The sequence below is a fragment of the Pteronotus mesoamericanus genome, unplaced genomic scaffold (genome assembly GCF_021234165.1).
Source record: "Pteronotus mesoamericanus isolate MK-2021 breed Mesoamerican mustached bat unplaced genomic scaffold, CSHL_Meso_final contig_94, whole genome shotgun sequence".
NCBI lineage: Eukaryota > Metazoa > Chordata > Mammalia > Chiroptera > Mormoopidae > Pteronotus > Pteronotus mesoamericanus.
This window is the reverse complement of record NW_026555285.1, coordinates 24185527-24203623: the sequence shown is the minus strand read 5'-3', so window position 1 is coordinate 24203623 and position 18097 is coordinate 24185527. Positions and strand designations below refer to the sequence as shown.

At 35.5% G+C, this 18097-nt stretch overlaps 1 pseudogene; it reads right to left on the bottom strand.

Annotated features, from left to right (window-relative positions):
• Positions 1 to 301: 301 nt before the first annotated feature.
• Positions 302 to 2197, bottom strand: LOC129081053 (myotubularin-related protein 7-like; annotated as a pseudogene).
• Between the last annotated feature and the right edge of the window lie 15900 nt (positions 2198 to 18097).

Genomic DNA, 18097 nt, shown 5'->3' with positions numbered 1-18097 from the left:
TGAGCTGCGCAGATACAAGCTATACCAAGGAAGGTTTGTAGTGATAACCTCAGGTGATGGTAGATGTCATTGCTCTTAGAAATGGGATAATTTCCTTAATATTTATTTGACAAACAAAATGACTATTTCCTGTACTTCAACATCTAACTAAGAGTTGGAATTTATCCCCCTTTTCCTTGCTATGTTTCATAATTCTCGATGACATATACCATTTTCAGAATTATCTTTTATCTTAAGTTGCACTGTTTACTTATTTTTGGAACGCGTTTCTTGTCCTTTATTGGGAACTCCTTTGGAAGCTTCAGGTCATGAGAAACAGGGTTCCAGCGCAACACCGGTCCTGGCCGCTGTCTTCGCTGGGTACACGCTCTCCACGCTTAGAGTCCGACAGCTCACACTCTCCACCCCAGACTCCTGATCGCTGTTGGCCGACTGATCGACATCTGAGCCTTTCAGGTTATCCTGGGTTAGAACCAGAGCAGAATCCCATTCCCTTGTGGGGTTCTGTTTGGAAATGATTTCATAGCCCTGGGAGTGTTGGTTGTGCTGCTGCCTGTGTAGAAAGCCCTGAGTGTTTGCTGGGTTCATTTGGCGTACTCTTCACGCTAATGGGATGTAACAGGACTTTTTGGATTTTTGCCAGCCTTTTTTCTAGGGCCTCTAGTTCTTCTTCCAGCTGCTGGATTTCCTCTTTCGCCTCCACGAGGTAACCTGTGGCTGAGTGTCAGGGATGCAGTCCCTTCTCCAAGTGGTTGTACACTCCCCTCCCAAACTTGAATACATGAAGCTGCCTGGTGTTGTGCAGGGGCAAAGGGCTCCGTGTGTCTGACTGAGATCAGCTCTAACGGGTGGATTCACGTAGTCGCTTGATTCTTCTGCAGGTGGGCCCATAAAGAGCATGTTCTTTCCTGAAGTTTGAATTCTCATCTCTCCTTTTAGCTGTTACACAGAAAGTCTCCAAACTGCCAGGAAGAAATGCGATGTTGAATGTGAATCAGAAACCGCTCATTGAACTCAAACACACAGGGAAATTATTCCATTAACTGCCAGACACACTCAATAAACTGGTCAATAACTGGAGAAATTTTTTTTGAAACGCATCTAGATTGCCATATCTGAGATTAAACTTATGACCAAAGGAACGCCAGTCCTTTTCAATTAATACCACGAAACCTTTTAAAGTCCAGCCGTGTGGAGCCTGCGCCGTCTTGTCCCAGCCACCGACACAGTGAACAAGCGCGCTGGCTACTTCTCTGCAGCTCCCTTGGCAAGGAAGGTTCCTGCATCCTTGATATCCCTTCACTAGACAGACTTCTCCAGTCCCCACAGAAAGTTGCTCATGGAGGGAGATTTAATTCCACACACTTCCAGCATTTTCTGCAGATGTTCTCTCTCCAGATAAACTGAAACTTGCTGTTGGAATAGCCTTTGCCGGCGGCATGGTTTGCCATGGCATTACGTTTAGGTTGAATGTCAACGACTTAAATGAAGTTGCTTCTTGAATTGGCTTTCCTGATGGTCTGGAGCATCTGCTAGTCTTCCAAGCACAAGGCACTGAAGCTGGACAGGGGCTGGCTGCTCTGGCAGATGGAGGCGAGGTTATTTTTATAGTACGATAACAAGAAACTGCAGGAAATGGCCTTCTGCTCCGGAATTTGGAGCTCTTCACTACGATGTGTGCTGTGGCCGATCTGGGACCGTACAGTTTGGTAGGGTAAGAATTACAGATTCTGCAGTCTCTATTGGCATCGCTGAGCTGCCAGTAATCATTAGGGAAGCCCATGTGCTCGTATTCTTCACTGAGATGGATCAGCATCCAGTCTTGTTTTCTTTCTTCTTTATCCAGATTGGGGTTGAACTAAAAGCAGCATTACTCTTTGTATTTAATTGGTCTTGCAAAGCATATCAGAGAGATGCACCCATCATGGCAGTCTCGTTCCTGTGGTATAATGAGTTGTAACAGCTGAAAGTTCTTGCAACACACAGGCAGATGGCATCCATTAGCAGTTGTTGCCTGTTTTTCAATGGTGGAAATCTGGCTGTGCAGAATCCATGTTTCTTTTCTTGAGTCAGGTGCATTTTCCATGAGTATGGCATGAGTAGCCACAAAATGCAAAGTACCTAGGGCTGCTTTATTAGAAGATATTCTATCTACAGAGGAGACATTTTCAACCTTGGGCTTATGGATGTGATCCATGGCTGTACATCTGCGAGGTCACGGGGTGATTGGGCCTCATGCACTGACCTGTATGTGCAGTGCAGTGGGAGGAGCGCCTCATTCAAGTCTTAATTGGAGACATTTTGCAAATATCCTTAATTTCCTCCTTTATAAATGTGTTAACTCTGGAATATACTTTCTACTCCATTTTACTAGGTTTCTCTGCAGAGATAGTTCCAACTGGTGAAAGTTCGCTTTCAAACTCACATTTTATTTGCCACCATCCTTCAGGAGAATCCAATCTTTTGGTATCTCTGTGTTACACTGGAAGAAGAAGAGGTGTCTTGGGCCACACATTAAATACACAAACACAAATGAAAACTGATGAGGAAAAAAAAAGATTTTAAGTAAATTTATCATTCATGTGAGTCTGCAATCCTAGCCACCCCAGGCTGAGTGTTGGCCCTCTCTGCAGGATCTTCTTACTTCCTCACACTTTGCCAGTGATTGGTATACATCCTAAATAAATTCTTGCTCACAAACCCTTGTCTCATGGTCTGTTTCTGGAAAACACACACACACACAAATATGTATGTTTCTTAACTTTCAAGAACTAGAGAGAGTTAGCTGGAAAGAGAGTATCCTCAAAATGAGTTCACTACCATAAGTAGAATTAAAACAAAATGTCACACAAAAATTCACTTGTGTGCTGGCAGCTGAAGGGTATATATTGTACATTTTTTTTCTACATTTCAAACATTATGATTAACATGAAAAGGGCCTAAGTATTGGACCCTGAGGGGGTCTCCATGTTAGGTCCCTGGGGGTGGAGGGTCATTTGAATTTCTATGATAGGTAGGACAGCAATATCTCCGATATTTTCGGTGTAGAAGCAGTCAACTTACTGCACAATGCTGCAGCTGAAGCAAGCTATGTGAAGCACCATGAGATTAAATGAAGTCAGAGAAAGCTAGGGAAAACCTTGCCAAAGGTTTAAAATGGTGTGCTTATTATGAGAGTGTAGACTGGCAGCATTGACAGTTCCAGATCTTATATGGGAAATCTATTTCTTCAACCTCAGCTGTCACTGCCTGCTCAGCCACTTCCCTGCTGCTATAAACTCTCACTTTTTGTTAGACAGCTAGAGTGGCAGTGTAGGGGGTGGAGAACGTGGTTTAGATTTTTCAATAAAATAAGACAATTTTGAAGCATTGAACTTGCCACTTTGCTTCTGAAGAACTTTTTGCTACTAGATTTGGGTACAGAACTAAGCTTATAATAAAACTGGCAGGGAAAAGACTAGACAAAGTATTTCTAATGGTGTCAACACACACACACATACACATACATTCTAAATAATTTGTGTTACCAGTCATTAAATTCATTTTCCATATCTAGAGAAATTAGGTACTAATGCTTGTTCTTTGGTATTTGATTACTATCCATGTACCTTTATGGCAATTTCACTTTAGTTTTAATATAAAAACATCTGTATCATAATCTAAAAGAGGGTATGGGTAATAGCAAATAATTAATAAATATTACAGATTTTTGCCTTGTCAATTTCACTAAAATAAAAATATGAATAAACTCATATTTGATACTTGAGATTACATCTGATTGGAAACATGTCAATATAAGTGTGAAAGAAAGAAATCAATATAAGCTTATCCTGTGCACAACTTCAAGATAAACAGCAGACTGCCTTTTTCCAAGGTCATGTGTTGATCTTTCAAAATTGAAATATGTGGTAAAAATAAGCAGATTATACAGAAAGGAATTTATGCATATTTAAATCTATAAATTTTCTTAAAATATAATTTTTGAGTTAAAATGTGCCTTGAAAAATGTCAGTTTACAAATTAGATAAGGAATAAAGGAGGTCCAAAGGGAGCTCAGACATGTATTGTACTAGGGAAAAAAAAGTTAAAATAATTAAAATATTAGTAGTTCACCAAATAGAAAATGTTTTATGTGAAAATTCAGAAACATATGAACTATTACTTCTTGAAAAGAAAAAAATGGTATTTATAATATATATAAAGCTTACTTAACCAAGGTTTTCAAAAGAGGTAAGAAAAATAACAAAAACAGTCAAAATGTTTTATTGCTCTTATCAAAATGAGTAGTGCCCACCCTCCCTCCTCTCTCAATCCCTCCCTGACACCCTCCCTCTTCTGTTCCTTCCCTTCTTGCCTATAACATATACAGTTCTAAAAACTAGGTGATTTCAAGAGGGGGCACCAGTAATCTGTATTTGTTTTGAGTGTCTGTTCACTGACACTAATCGATACTCTATGTGATTTCCCTATAGTAAAATGTCAATATTAGGCCCTGCTTACAAACAGATAGAAAAACTGAGCTGCTTCATAAGGACTGTAGTTTTTTTCTGGGAAATCTCTTTAGTTATGTCATGTTGCTAGATACATAGACTAATTTAATATAATACAGCTGATTGACAAGTACACGAGGGAACACTTCTCAGTGTATCCACAGGACTCAGCACAAGCTCTTGCACACTATGGGCAAAAAACACATCCACTGGTTGAATAAACGAATGAATGTGGAAATGAGTCCAAATGACTCACTGAATTGCTACTCTATTGGTTATGCAGTACCATCAATTTGCACTTTGAAAAAAGCTGAGGGCATTTGGAGAGTATCTCTCTTTTATTGTGTCCCATAATTAGTCTGTTTTTCTCTTTATACTTTAGATCATGGTTAAATAAATCTATGTGATCCCACAATAAACTGCATTAATAAATTGCCCAATTAGTTGTTATGTTTTTTAGAACCACTTTCAATCTAGAGTTTTACTAACATCCAATTCTACCACCATGGGAACTGCTGGGGATGTGCCATCCCTACCACTACATTACCTCCCAGCTAATGGTGTTGCCAAAGCCTAACAGTGGTTATAAATGGGACAAGTTGTCCATAGTTTGTTTTGTGACTTGGGATTACAGTTGAAATATTTCTGTAAGATTCTATGTCAAAATTGGTGATAATTATTTCTATGTCAGTATTTATTCAACATCTATTCTTGCAATGGTAAATACATACATACATATATGTGTGTATCTTTTTTTCTTTTCTATTTTTTCTTTTTTTAATTTATTTTTTCAAATACGTTTGTCTCTGCCTTCCCCCCACCACTTTCCCTTGCCTCCTCCCTTCTTCCCTCCCTCAGCTCTTCCCCTTTGGTTTTGTCCATGAGTCCTTGCTATATGTTCCTTGACTTTCACCCTCCCTTCCTTTTCCCCGCCCCCCCTCCTTCCCTCTTGTCTCTGTTGATTTCTTTTCCTTTCAGTGTTGCTGGTCATATTTTCCTTGCATCTTTGTATTGTTGGTTAGGTTCCACTTATAGGTGAGATCATATGGTATTTGTCTTTCGCCCCCTTAACACTGCTTTTGAAATAACAACATTAAGTATCTACTCTCAGGATATAATTAGGCTCTAAAATTAAGTTAGTTATATGTTATTAACAATGTTTTTTTTTAAAGTGGAAATAAATACCTTCTTAATTTATTATGTGAAATATTTCATCCATAGTCAATCATGAAAATCATTTACCACCTATAGAAAATAAATACCAAAAAATGCATCTTTCAAAGAAGATAATTAAAGTACAACTTGAGCAAGTAAACATTATTCTTTTTTTAACTTAAATATGCAAAAGTAAAACAAGACACATATATGCAAAAATCTATTTCCACAAACTCTGATTACGATGGTTCTGAATTGTTAAATATTTCTTAAGTAATTTTTAATTGACAACATATGTTAAACATCACAGAGCAAAGTGTGTGAAGCACTTTGCATCTGTCAGAGTTTCTTACAGCTAATTCATGTTTAATATGTTCTTTTGTATTGCAGCATGCTTCAGGTGCCAATATTGGTGTTTTATGTGAAACAGCTAAGTATAGCTGTGGCAACTATAAAGGAAATGATTCTGTAATATCTTTTTTTACCTAATAATCATAAATTGACAGCTACTAGAACTGAGAATAACTCATTAATTTTACATAAATACTCATTTGCTTATGTTGAGTCCAAATAGGAATTTAAGTAGGACACTTGTAGACCATGAGTGAAGCCTGTATCAACCCACACATAAGGAAGAACTTAATAGGGAAAATTCTGTGCTTTTTGTTAATTTTATCTCATTTACTTGCAGCAAAAGAAGTTAAAATGTTGACTTTATGCCCCTTGCTTTTCACTTAGTAGATCGCCTAAAACAAATTAAGAATATTTCCATTAATATTATACAAACCCATTATTAGTAATCAATATATCTTTCCTTGTTTTCTTTTCCAGTTTGACCACCATGCAACAAGATCCTTTTTCCTGCATACATAACAATTTTTAACACAGTAAAATTGAAATCAAATAATTTACGCAGAGTTGAAGCTTTAATGAAAGGAACCATCAGTTAATGATATCCCAGATATACTGTCCTGCCCAAAGGTGTTTTGTTTTTTCCCAGGTCAGAACATGATGCTAAGATCAGCACCTAAACGATTTTGTATTTCTTGCTCCTAAATATCTAATTTGTTGTTCTGTTTCACCACTAGTTTATTGTAGTTTTTTTCTAGGTCACTGTAATTATTTCAAAATTATGTAAAATTATTGTGTGTGCCCCCCCTCACTATACCAATTCAACTACTATATCCAAATGTCCAGTTGGTCCCTTCTCACCTTCCTCTCTCACTCATGTTTCCTTTCATCCTTGGTAAGGTATTCATTCCAGTGATTATGTAGAACACAACAACCTCTGCCATCTGGAAGGCATGTGGAGCAGAGTGAATAAATGTCTTTAATTCTCCAGGGCTAGAGTATAAGCGATCAGTCTCTTTTAAGAATATTCACATTTTCATTAGAGGTAAAGGCAATGGGTACTATGAAAATTGAGGATGAAGATATGGTAAAGATTCCATAGATGCACACTTTCAGGGTTAGAAAAAAACAACACTGAGCTATGGATGAATACAGTGAGGGAAATATAACAAAAGTAAAGAGTATAAAAAAAGTAAAGTATAGGAAAAGATAGGTGATTTCTACTTCTAAGCATATGAAGAAAAAAATGTGTGTATCATATATTTTCTTATACATTTTTGAACTTGACTGATTTGGGATCACCTTTAGTTTTAATATGTCTCTTAATTGGCAGTCAGTTCATTTTAGATTAGCACAGAGAAGTCTATTTATTAATAGGGTACTGCTTGTTACCTAGAAGGAAATATATGAAGTATTTTAATATTTTCTTTCATTGATGATTAGTATGTTTGAAATACTGGGTATCAGAATAGATTCTTATCTAAAATATTACACCTTATTGCATATATTTCATTTACATTTAAAGTATTTACAAATAAAATATTAGTACTCATAACGGAGACAATGAAATGGAATAAGCATTGCTAAGGGAGTCTATTAAGAATCAGGAGGCTATTAAGGAAATGGGGTCTATGCACATTTTATCCCACAGTCTCAGAGGTGCTATCAAGTTGCTAAACCTGTTACTAAAGTCAGCTCAAGGCTGAGCCATAAACACCTTGGAACAGCAACTGCTACGTGGACACTTAGGACTTCCTCTCTTGCAGTTTTTCCCTCCCTCCATTCCATATTGGAACTAATCAACCCTTGTAAACCTAGCTAGCAAGTCTTCATTTGCATGAAAAGATTGCGTTTTATGTTTTTTGCCTTTCTAAACCCTTCCTTTTTTTTGTTCTTTCCAGAGCTCATTTTGGATTGCCACCTGAAAATGCATCTTCAGATTGCAATCATTTCTGCTCAAATAAAATGCTTTTTGTTTGTTAGTACAGTGTGAACCTCTTCAGTTAACAGTACTAAGAATAACTAACTCAAAAACTAAATATTAGTTCTCTCATTGTTTAAAGTAAAACTTTTATTTTAATTGAGTTCTGAAACTGAAGTTCAGATCATGAAGAAATTTTATATATGTTCTCTTTATATTACAAGAAAAAAGAAAAGGATTATTCAGAATTTCTTCTTTCTTTGAAATTGAATACAGATGTCTCCACTATATTATTATCTCTATAAGCTTATATAGTGGGCATAGCCTGAAGAGGAATAAAATAGGATATTTTATAACAACCTAACAAATATTTTTTCATAGGAACGTTAATATTCACAATGAGCACAGTCTATAAGAAACATTAATACCTACAATAATAGGGTTCAATTTTATTAATGTTGTTTTGAAATATTCTACACTTTTGGAAAACAGTGTATTACAGCATTATACAGGGTGGGGCAAACATAGGTTTACAGTTGTGACTACACAAAGCACAGAGTTTATTCTTGTATTATTATTCATTCATTATTGTATTATTTTCTGCACAAACAAGTTAGCCAACTTTTGTCCCATTCTATATTTCAAAAGTAGTATATCCTTGAATGACTGAAAAAATTCAAAATTCTACTTTAATGTGAAGTGAAATAACTATTTTTTTTCCGTTAGGCTCTTTTCAGTTTTCCTGAGACAGAGAAGGACTCAGGATAGGCTATTGTATTAGGACACATATTAAACTATTATTGTATTAGGACACATATAGAAAAGCGAAACAGGCCACATCATGGCTTGAAATGTTCAAGGAGAGTAGTAGTAACTTGGCCGTGGAGGAAAGAGAAGAACTACTTAAGCTTCAGCATCCATAGCTACTCTGAACAGAGAAAACTCTATCAAACAGGATAACTTCCCACCGAGCAAAGCGAATCAGCTACTCTCCACATCCAGCTGCCATCCTCTCTTAGCTCCTCTCTCATCTCATTTTCTCTTTTGTCTGTCACTTGTTCATATGCATTTTATTTTACACACATGTCATACAAATGTACAGGAGCCACCTTAAGGCCATTTCCAGTACTGTGTGAAGTTTAAAAGAAATGTAAATTCAATGTTAAGCATTTGAAAAGCAATGCAGTGGTTTAATGTAGATTTCTTCCAGGAGACGGTTAAGGCATTTTTTAAAAAAGTCCTTTTCCCACCAAAGTGCACTAAGATTCCCTTCTCTCTACATCCTCACCAGCACTTCTCTGTTGATTTATTAATGATGACCAATCTGACAGGTGTGAGGTGGTATCTCACTGTGGTTTTAATTTGCATCTTTCTGATTGCTGGTGATGTTGAGCATCCTTTCATATGTCTACGGGCCATCTGTATGAATTCCTTGGAGAAATGTCTATTCAGGCCCTTTGTCCACTTTTTAATTGGATTGTTTTGTTTTCCTGGTTTTGAATAGTAGGAGTTCTTGACATATTTTGGAGCAGTCATTGTGGAAAACAGTATGGAACTTTCTTAAAAAACTAAAAATGGAACTGTCTTTTGACCCAGCAATTCCACTGATCGGATTATACCCTAAGAATCCTGAAACACCAATTCAAAAGAACTTATGCACCCCAATGTTCATAGCAGCAGTATTTACAACAGCCAATTGCTAGAAGAAGCTTAAGTGTCCAAGAGTAGATAAAAAAACTGAGGTACATTTACACATTGGAATATTACACAGCAGAAAGAAAGAACTCCTACCTTTCGTGACAGAGTTGATGGAACAGGAGAATATTATGTTAAGTGAAATAAGCCAGGTGATGAAAGACAAATATGATATGATTTCACCTCTAAGAGGAATCTTATGCGAAAAATAAACTAATGAGCAAAACAGAACCAAAGACAAGGAAACAAGCAACAGACTAACAGCCACCAGATGGAAGTGGGGAGGGATAATAGTGGAAAGAAGAGGAAAGGACTAATCAAGGAGCATGTATGAATGACCCATGGACATGGACAACCAGGTGGGACTTGACTATGGGAGTTGGGGGTGGGCTGGCAGAGGAGACCAAAGGATGAAAAGGGGGACAACTGTAATAGAATAACAATAAAATATTAAAAAAATAAAAGTCCTCAACATCTTCTTTACACATATCTCTCTTCACTGCTGTAATTTTTCCAAAAGTTAGTTCACTCAGTTTCCTTTTCTGTCTTCTGTATATATTCCACTTTCATAATTTCTCTTTTTCACTGCTTTTTGTCTCTCACTTTTCTCAAGAATGACATGTGGTCTGTTCCATCATAACCTGTTTAGTGAATTCTAAGTGGTTTACCAGAAAAGAAACTATTCTTCCTTTTAGAAGTTGTAAGGAGAGATGGATCACAAGTATTCACAATGCTTTTTGTTTCCCCATAGCGTTTCCCTGTGATGGCACTAGCACACGTCCAAAAGTGGGCTGCCCTGTTTACTTTTGGTACTTAATGCCCCTTCCAAACAACAAAGCAATAATTTTATTTTTTCCTTTTTTTTACTCACATAATATTTATAAATCTAAAGAGTGTACCTTCATTTGAAGGTGAAGAAAAAGTAAATGGTTAAATATATCAATTATAACCCACATTTAAAAATACTATATAAAAATGTTTATGTTTGTTTTATTTTTTCAGCTTCCTTGAGATATAACCAACATGAGATTATATAAGTTTAAGGTATAAAATGTGATGATTTGATACCCTTATATATTGCAGAATGGTTATCACCATAAGATTAGTTAACACATCCTTTACCTCATGTAATTACCATTTTGTTGTTATGGTGAGAACATGAAGGCAGCTTCGTCGGAGGGTACAAATTTCCAGTTATAAGATGAATAAGTTCCAGGGATCTAATGTACAGCATGGTGACTATAGCTAACAATATTTCTTCCTTTGCTAATTGACATGAGCCTACTTTTTATTTACTATTACTATGTCTCTGAGCATGGTGTCACGTGACTTGCCCAGATTGTCTTCCATTTTTTTGTTTTTCCTTCACAAACTATGATGTTAGGAAATTTGGAGAAGTCCTAGAAAAAACAAATTGCTAATTGTTCTGACCCTATTCTCTGAATTTCTATTTAGTACATACAGAGTACATAATATGAAGCAGTGTTGAAAATTTATTCACACAGAATATTGAGAACATAAAGCGTAGTTCTCTATCTTACAAAGGGAAAACTGCCCTCTGGGGGGTTCAAACTGAGTGCAGACCAAGAAATCTTTGCAAGACGCCTGACTCCTTAATTTCTAGCACCTAAGTGGTCTTGATTCCATCATCTGATCTCTTGTCATGTTTTTTTTTTTTTTTTTTTCCCACAGAGCAGCTGTGTAAAATACTTTTTCACATTTTCTAAAATTAGCTTATCCAGTATGTAAATTCAGTTGGCTGATCAAGTTTCTGGAGATTTTAAGATATTTTTTTCCCTCTCTAAGTTTTTAAGAAAATTTCTACTAACTTGCTGTAATATAGTTACTCAAAATATAATCCACAAAATATAGACTAGCACAATATTCCCTTAGCCTGAATATATATGCAAATGCTTCTTCCATTTTTGTAAGGAAATAATTTGTGGACTAGACTTATAAAGAAGGACAAATATTCAACTTGCCACGTGGGTTTTCTAGAGCTGTCATAGGAACCAGCATCAAAATATAGATCTTTGATGCTGTGATTCAGTGAATAGTTTCTAATGTCATCCTCCAAATTTTTATCTACACTCCACCAGTTCTTACTTTTAAAAATTGTCACTGCTGTACCATTTTAGTAGCATGTTCAAATTACAGCTGAGCAATCAACAAAGATACTCATTTGTATTTTGTTCTTGCTTAATCAACCCTCATTTTTTCTTGCCTTAACTGTCAACCAATTCATTTCCAAAATGTTTTCCTGATATTTGTGTTTCCTTGTTTCAAAAAGATTATGCTGCAGAGAACAGTCTTTTATGACAAATGCCCTTCATAGCATTTGATTTTGAAAAATTGTTTGTTTTATTATCTTTATACAAGGGTTGCTTGCAGAACGTTGGAGAGGAACTATTTCACGTGTCGTATCTTAGGAAGCTAGGCCACAGGTACTACATTCTGAACCTCTACATATATTTCTAGGGCCACGCATGCGACAAAATATTCAGGATCATGCTCTTCAAGGATGTATGATTATTGTCAAATTATTATGAACCAAAGGTGAGAGGGATCTTCCTAAGTGTTCTGATGTTAGTAAGAATCCAGCTTCCTTTTCATGGCCTTGGGAGACCTGATCATTTAAACATGTTTTAAAGCCCTCCTTTCCTGGTAAATGTTTTCCATATGCCTTTTGTGCTCTTTGGAACAAAAGTCCTCAACTAGTAGTTCCAGTTTAGTTTTTTATAATTTGTTTATAGTAGCAATATAGTCACTGGTAAATTTGGCCACAGACAGTATAAATGGGCAAGAGCCTTAAACTATTTCACTTTGATATATCATATACTATTTCTTCCATAAGAAAAAAACTCAAATTGTTCAGCTGTTGTATATTAATGAGCTTAATATCTATCTCTAGTTTAAAAACTCATGAGAATTTTTTTAAAAATGCTCAATCTAGATTACTCACACAGTTTTAGTGAGGTCTAACTCTCTCACTAATACCTTGAGTATATATGTATTAACCCAGAGTAGTTTCTGCAATTTCCCTCCAAAGATTATGAAAACACCAAAGGTTAATATTAATTTCCTTATAAAATAAGTCTAACTACTTAACAGTCAAAAGTTATTTCTCAACATTATAAGGTTGTTTGTTTTGTTTTTACTTTGTTTTGTCTTTTTGTGCTTTTATGATACATGTAGGTTCAGTCTGAGGCAATAACATCATTAGCCAACTGGTAAAGCAACAAATTTTCTAGAACCAACTCTGGCCAGTGTTAGCATAGGTATGTCAAAGGAAGTACAGAAATAACTCCCAAATAGTTACCAAATGTCATGGACTAAATTGTGTCGCCTCCTCCGAAATCCATATGTTGTATGTCTATGCCCCATTGTGACTGTGTTTTGAGATAGGGCCTTTAAAGAGTTCTTTAATGTTAAATGAGGTCATAAAGGTATATGCCCGAGTGCCATAGAATCAGTGCCTTTATAATAAGAAAAAGAGACACCAAGAGCACATGTACACAGAGGGAAAGTATGTGAGGGCACATTGAGAAGGCTCCTTAGTTAACTAATACACTGTTATAATCACAACCTTTAATATAAGTTATTGGGGCATTTCAAAAAAATGTACACATACTGTAAAATCACTCTGATTTTTCCAACCCCCCATTAACTATTGTATCCTGTGTCTTCCTTTTCAACTATGTGATTTCAGTTCTCTATATACTCCCTTTTCTCCCATATGATCTGTCAAACAGGACTCTTTGAGGCACAATATTTATCTGCCACAGTTCCTTCAAAAATCCTCAGAACCAAAATTTATTTCAGAGTTATTCAAATCAGAAAGGTCATAGATCTTTGAAACATTACTAAATATTCTCAAAAAATTAAAAGGCTAATTAACATATTAAGATTTTGGACCCTCACTATTATACATGTTGGAACAAAAATAAAATATAACTTTCAACTGCTAAATTTTATATTATATAAATCTTACTAGGATCTAATGAAGACAAGAATTCTTATATATTACTGTTGGATATATGTATTATTGTAAAATAAAAAGAATGCAAAAATTGAAACTTAATATTATAATATTTAAATTTTGTGCAGAAAAATTGTCACATTTTCATCTATTAGATTGTGAATGATGTACATTTATTTTCTTCATATTTTATTTAATTTTCTCCCATTGATTATATACCAAGAGAGAAGGTGATGGTTACACTGATGCAAACCATTTGGGACATGGTAAAAATATTTCTCATTGCAAAAATAATATACTGGAATCCAGATTTCATCCATCAGTCTCCTGGTCTCTCTAGACTAGTCTATCTACCTCTGATAAGAGAATCCAACCTCTTGGTTTTCTGACTAAATCAAGTTACAGAGCCTGTGAGGCAAGAACTCAAACTTCAATCTTAGTAAATTCAAAAGACTGTAAATACCTCATGAAGCCAGTGGGAAGACAGAGAAAATGCCACACTTGGGTAACATGTCAATTTTACTAGGTGATTGTACTGAAAACAAAATCTCTTTGTATTCCATTATAAAAGCAAATATTGAGGAACAGAAAGACAGACAACATAACTAAGTAGGAAATGTCTGTTTTACAGTTTATATCCACTTCTCAGAGCATTTGAAAAGTGGATATAATTTAATTTAGGTTGCAATGTTCACTATTTCCTCCAACACTGAATTAAAATAAAGAGACATACAACTGAATATGAATGGTATGGTCTGAATAAATGATATCTGGATTGACCTACAGTTGCAAAATATGTTATATAAGTAGTAATGATGGAGGAGCTCAAGAGCTAGAAAATTTTAGCTTTAGGTAAGTTAACAAGCCTAGTAGTTAATGCATTTAAAAAGCTATTGTTTCAGGAACTGAAGGCATGGCCCTCCCAACTCCAGGAGACCACAAGCAAGTCAATGTTTGTGCTCCAGAAGAAGCCATAAGCAATCAGGGTGGTATTCGAGCCATTGTGTTCCAGGGAGAAACATCCCAATGCAAGCCAGGACACAGGTAAGGAAAATCACCCAGGGTACAGCAGATAGGACAACAGGACCCAGAGCGAAAACCATCCATCAGCGGATGAAAGGATGTTAGTGAAATTGCAGGACTGCAGAGTTTATCTGATTAACCTTTTCCCTGAATTCTAAATCCCTTACCTACACTTTTTTCCCCTAGAATTCCAAATCCCTTTACCTATACTTTTCCTGCCTTACAAAAAGTTTGGCTTGAAAGGGAATATAAGATGGTCCATTAGGGTATATAACCCTCCGTCTTCTCACGTCACTGGCCATCTGAATGAAGCTCCCATAAAGATTCAATCCCTGTCTCTCTTTATTGGTTCTGGTCGTGACAGGCAGCAGGAACGCTGGCTTTTCCCATTTAAGTGATGGCCTTTTAACTCCAAGCATAAATTTACTCTCAGTGTGTCTTTTAAAGTAAGCATTGTGATTTATAGGGTACTATTAATTACAAATATGTATCTATAGTTCTGTAATGTGAATTTTCAATAATAAAAAAGTTTTTCAGAATATTTCTCTAATATGCAGATCATTTGTATGTCATCTGTATGAAAAGTATTCATTACAAAGTGAAAAATGTCTTTGCATAAGCATAAATAAATTTATATACTATATGAGTAAGTGATAGAAAATTCTCAAATATTTCACACTATTAATATTATGTAATATCTACTATTGCTCTTAGGCTCCTTTGCTTTCTTCCAGCAATATGATCTGCCATTAACTTCATGTTATTTTTAAAAATTTCTCAGTAATAATATAATATTCCTTGTTTTCATTATAATTCTTTCAACAGTGGTTGATGTCTTCAGATTCTTAAAAATCATATTCAAATAGATTAAAAAATACAAACATAAATTAGCACATCTTGACAAAATAACAACTTGCTTACTAATTGTGCCACTGTTCTTTGCAAATCATATGAAAATATTGACAGTTTTATCTACTATTTGATAGTCAGGTATCATAATAGACAACACAGAAATAGAAACAAAATGGCTTACCATTTAATTCAATCACTGGCTATACAAGGTTTCCATAATTTCCCTTTTAGCTATTTGTGTAAAATCATCATTTTTTTAAATTCACTTATGCCAATACATTGAAATTTATAATCCCAGTACAAATCATTTCACTATATATATTTTAAATACTAGTCAGTTATAGTAATTACATTATTATTTGTCTTATATCAAAAATTAAATAATAACACAATTATTCATTGCAAAAGTGAAAATTTAACTAATGGAAAACCCATAGCTTAAATGATAGATTTACAATCCTGGCTGAAATGTGAAATTCCCTAGAGTTCTGAAAAATAATCAACACTTAGTTCTACCAGAGATAAATTTTGAGCTGTGAAGCAGGTACCCCATTCTCCGCAGAGTCCCCCTGGGTCATCGCAGATGGAGGAAAATAAAATAAGTCGTTCCAAATACTTCTCGGTCTGACGGAAAGAGTGAGTGGCGATTCCCTCTAGTGGAGAATGCTTCAAGCCCTTCTCTTGAAGTGGCTTTTATTGAGAATGATGATATGCGCAGGGGTACACAGCATGCATGTAAAGCTCATGAGTCAATGTCAAAAGGCCATGATTGAAGGAACACAGAGATTTGCCTCAGGTCGGTGTCTGGTTGACAAGGTATCGCCCATTTGGCCTTGAAACCTGGTAAACTTATCACATCCTATGTTCAGACCCCAAACATCAGTATTCATTAACTCAAGGGCATTCTTAGCAAAGTTTCATAGGACTTAATGCATTCCTTTTCCAGGCCTAATTGTCCCTGGGAACCGCCCAATCCAGTTTAGGGTTGTAGTTGTCTTTAGTATTGTTTCACTGACCAGGTTGGGCAGTTGGGCAGAGCAGCCAAGAGATGAGGAGACTCCTTTCAGATAGAATGAGGACTCCAGCCATATCAAAGCCAGGGAGTGAGGATCTTTTGTCCCTTCTTTATGTCCCCCAAGTGATGGCTCCCATGCAACTGTACCTGTCTTATGTTGCCCCTGCCATCGAGGGGTCTTACCCGTCAGTGACTAACCAGCCATCCTCTGGGCCCAAGCAGAGTGATGTGAGGGACAGGTTTTGTTTCCTCAGTGTCTTATTTTCCTAAGGCCTCCTTGCTCAGGTCCAGCCTTGGGGCCCTCTTGCCTGTCGTTTGGCTGTAGTCCCTGAAATCAGGCTGACAGTTCCCAACAGAGCTGTGCTTTAAATTAACTGGCTAAGGTGATGCTTGTGCAAACCAAGTTAAAAATTATTACTAAAAATAAGAGGGTACAACTGTATATGTAATAATTAGTTTATATTTCAGTGTTGTGAGATCTGTTTTCACCAATATCCACCCAGCTACCTATCAACAACGTGATATCTTGGCAGAAAAGACTCATCATTCACTGAAAACCAACTTATTACAATAAATCTTTAATATCTGGTTGAAAAATATAACATGCCTTATGCTTAATTTTATATATTTTACTTACCTTTTTTAAAACTATGATATGCAAGTTAAAAAGAGATTTTAGGAAACAAAAAAGAGATACAAAAGATGACAAATATGGAAAATGTTTATTCTAATCAATAATTAAAGAAGACAAATTTAAGCAAATTAGGAAATATTTTTAAAGAATAATACTTGTTGTCTTCAAAGTGCCAGGTCCTGTACAAGCTCATAAAAGAATGGTGATAGTATATATTTGGACTTCTTTTTTTTTATTCTTGTTTATTTCTTTACAGTTGTCCCAATCTTTCCCCTCTTTGCCCTCTTTCATCCAACATGCCCCCTTCCACTCCACAGTCCATCTGGACAACTCTTTTTGTCAATAAACTTAATCAATTATCAAAAATTGTGTTGCTGTTTTCATTTAAAATTTACAATGGGATTTAGGATAGAAAAATCCTAAAATCATGACAAGAAATAAATAATAAAACAAAACAAATCCCATAGACAAACACTTTGGTGAAACTATTGTTTACCATATCTAAAAGTGTGGAAACTGACTACTGAGTCCAATGACAAAATAAAAAAATCAAATTGGTATATTTACTCAAAGGATTATTATGTGGCTGTTAACCAGTAATTTTAATAAGTGCCTATGCTGTGGTCTTACAGTTAGAGCTAGAGATAGATAATTGCATGTATAATTGAATAACAAATATGTAAAAACATATAAAAACTATGTGAGAGAAAAAAAATTGCTTTACAAAATGTTGTCCCTGGATAATAATTCCAATATTCTCTTATTGTCTTTTCTGACTCTTCAGAGTTTTTAAGAGTTGTAAATTTTTCATGTTTATCTATATGGGAATAAAAATAAGATAGTAACTCTATTATCTCAAAAATGATGGTGAATCTAAAGATGCATCTCCTTAGAGATCTTAATTTTCCATATCTGCTAATTCTGTTGTAATTTTTTAATGGAAGTATCACTCCTCAAAGATGACATAACATTTTTACAGAAG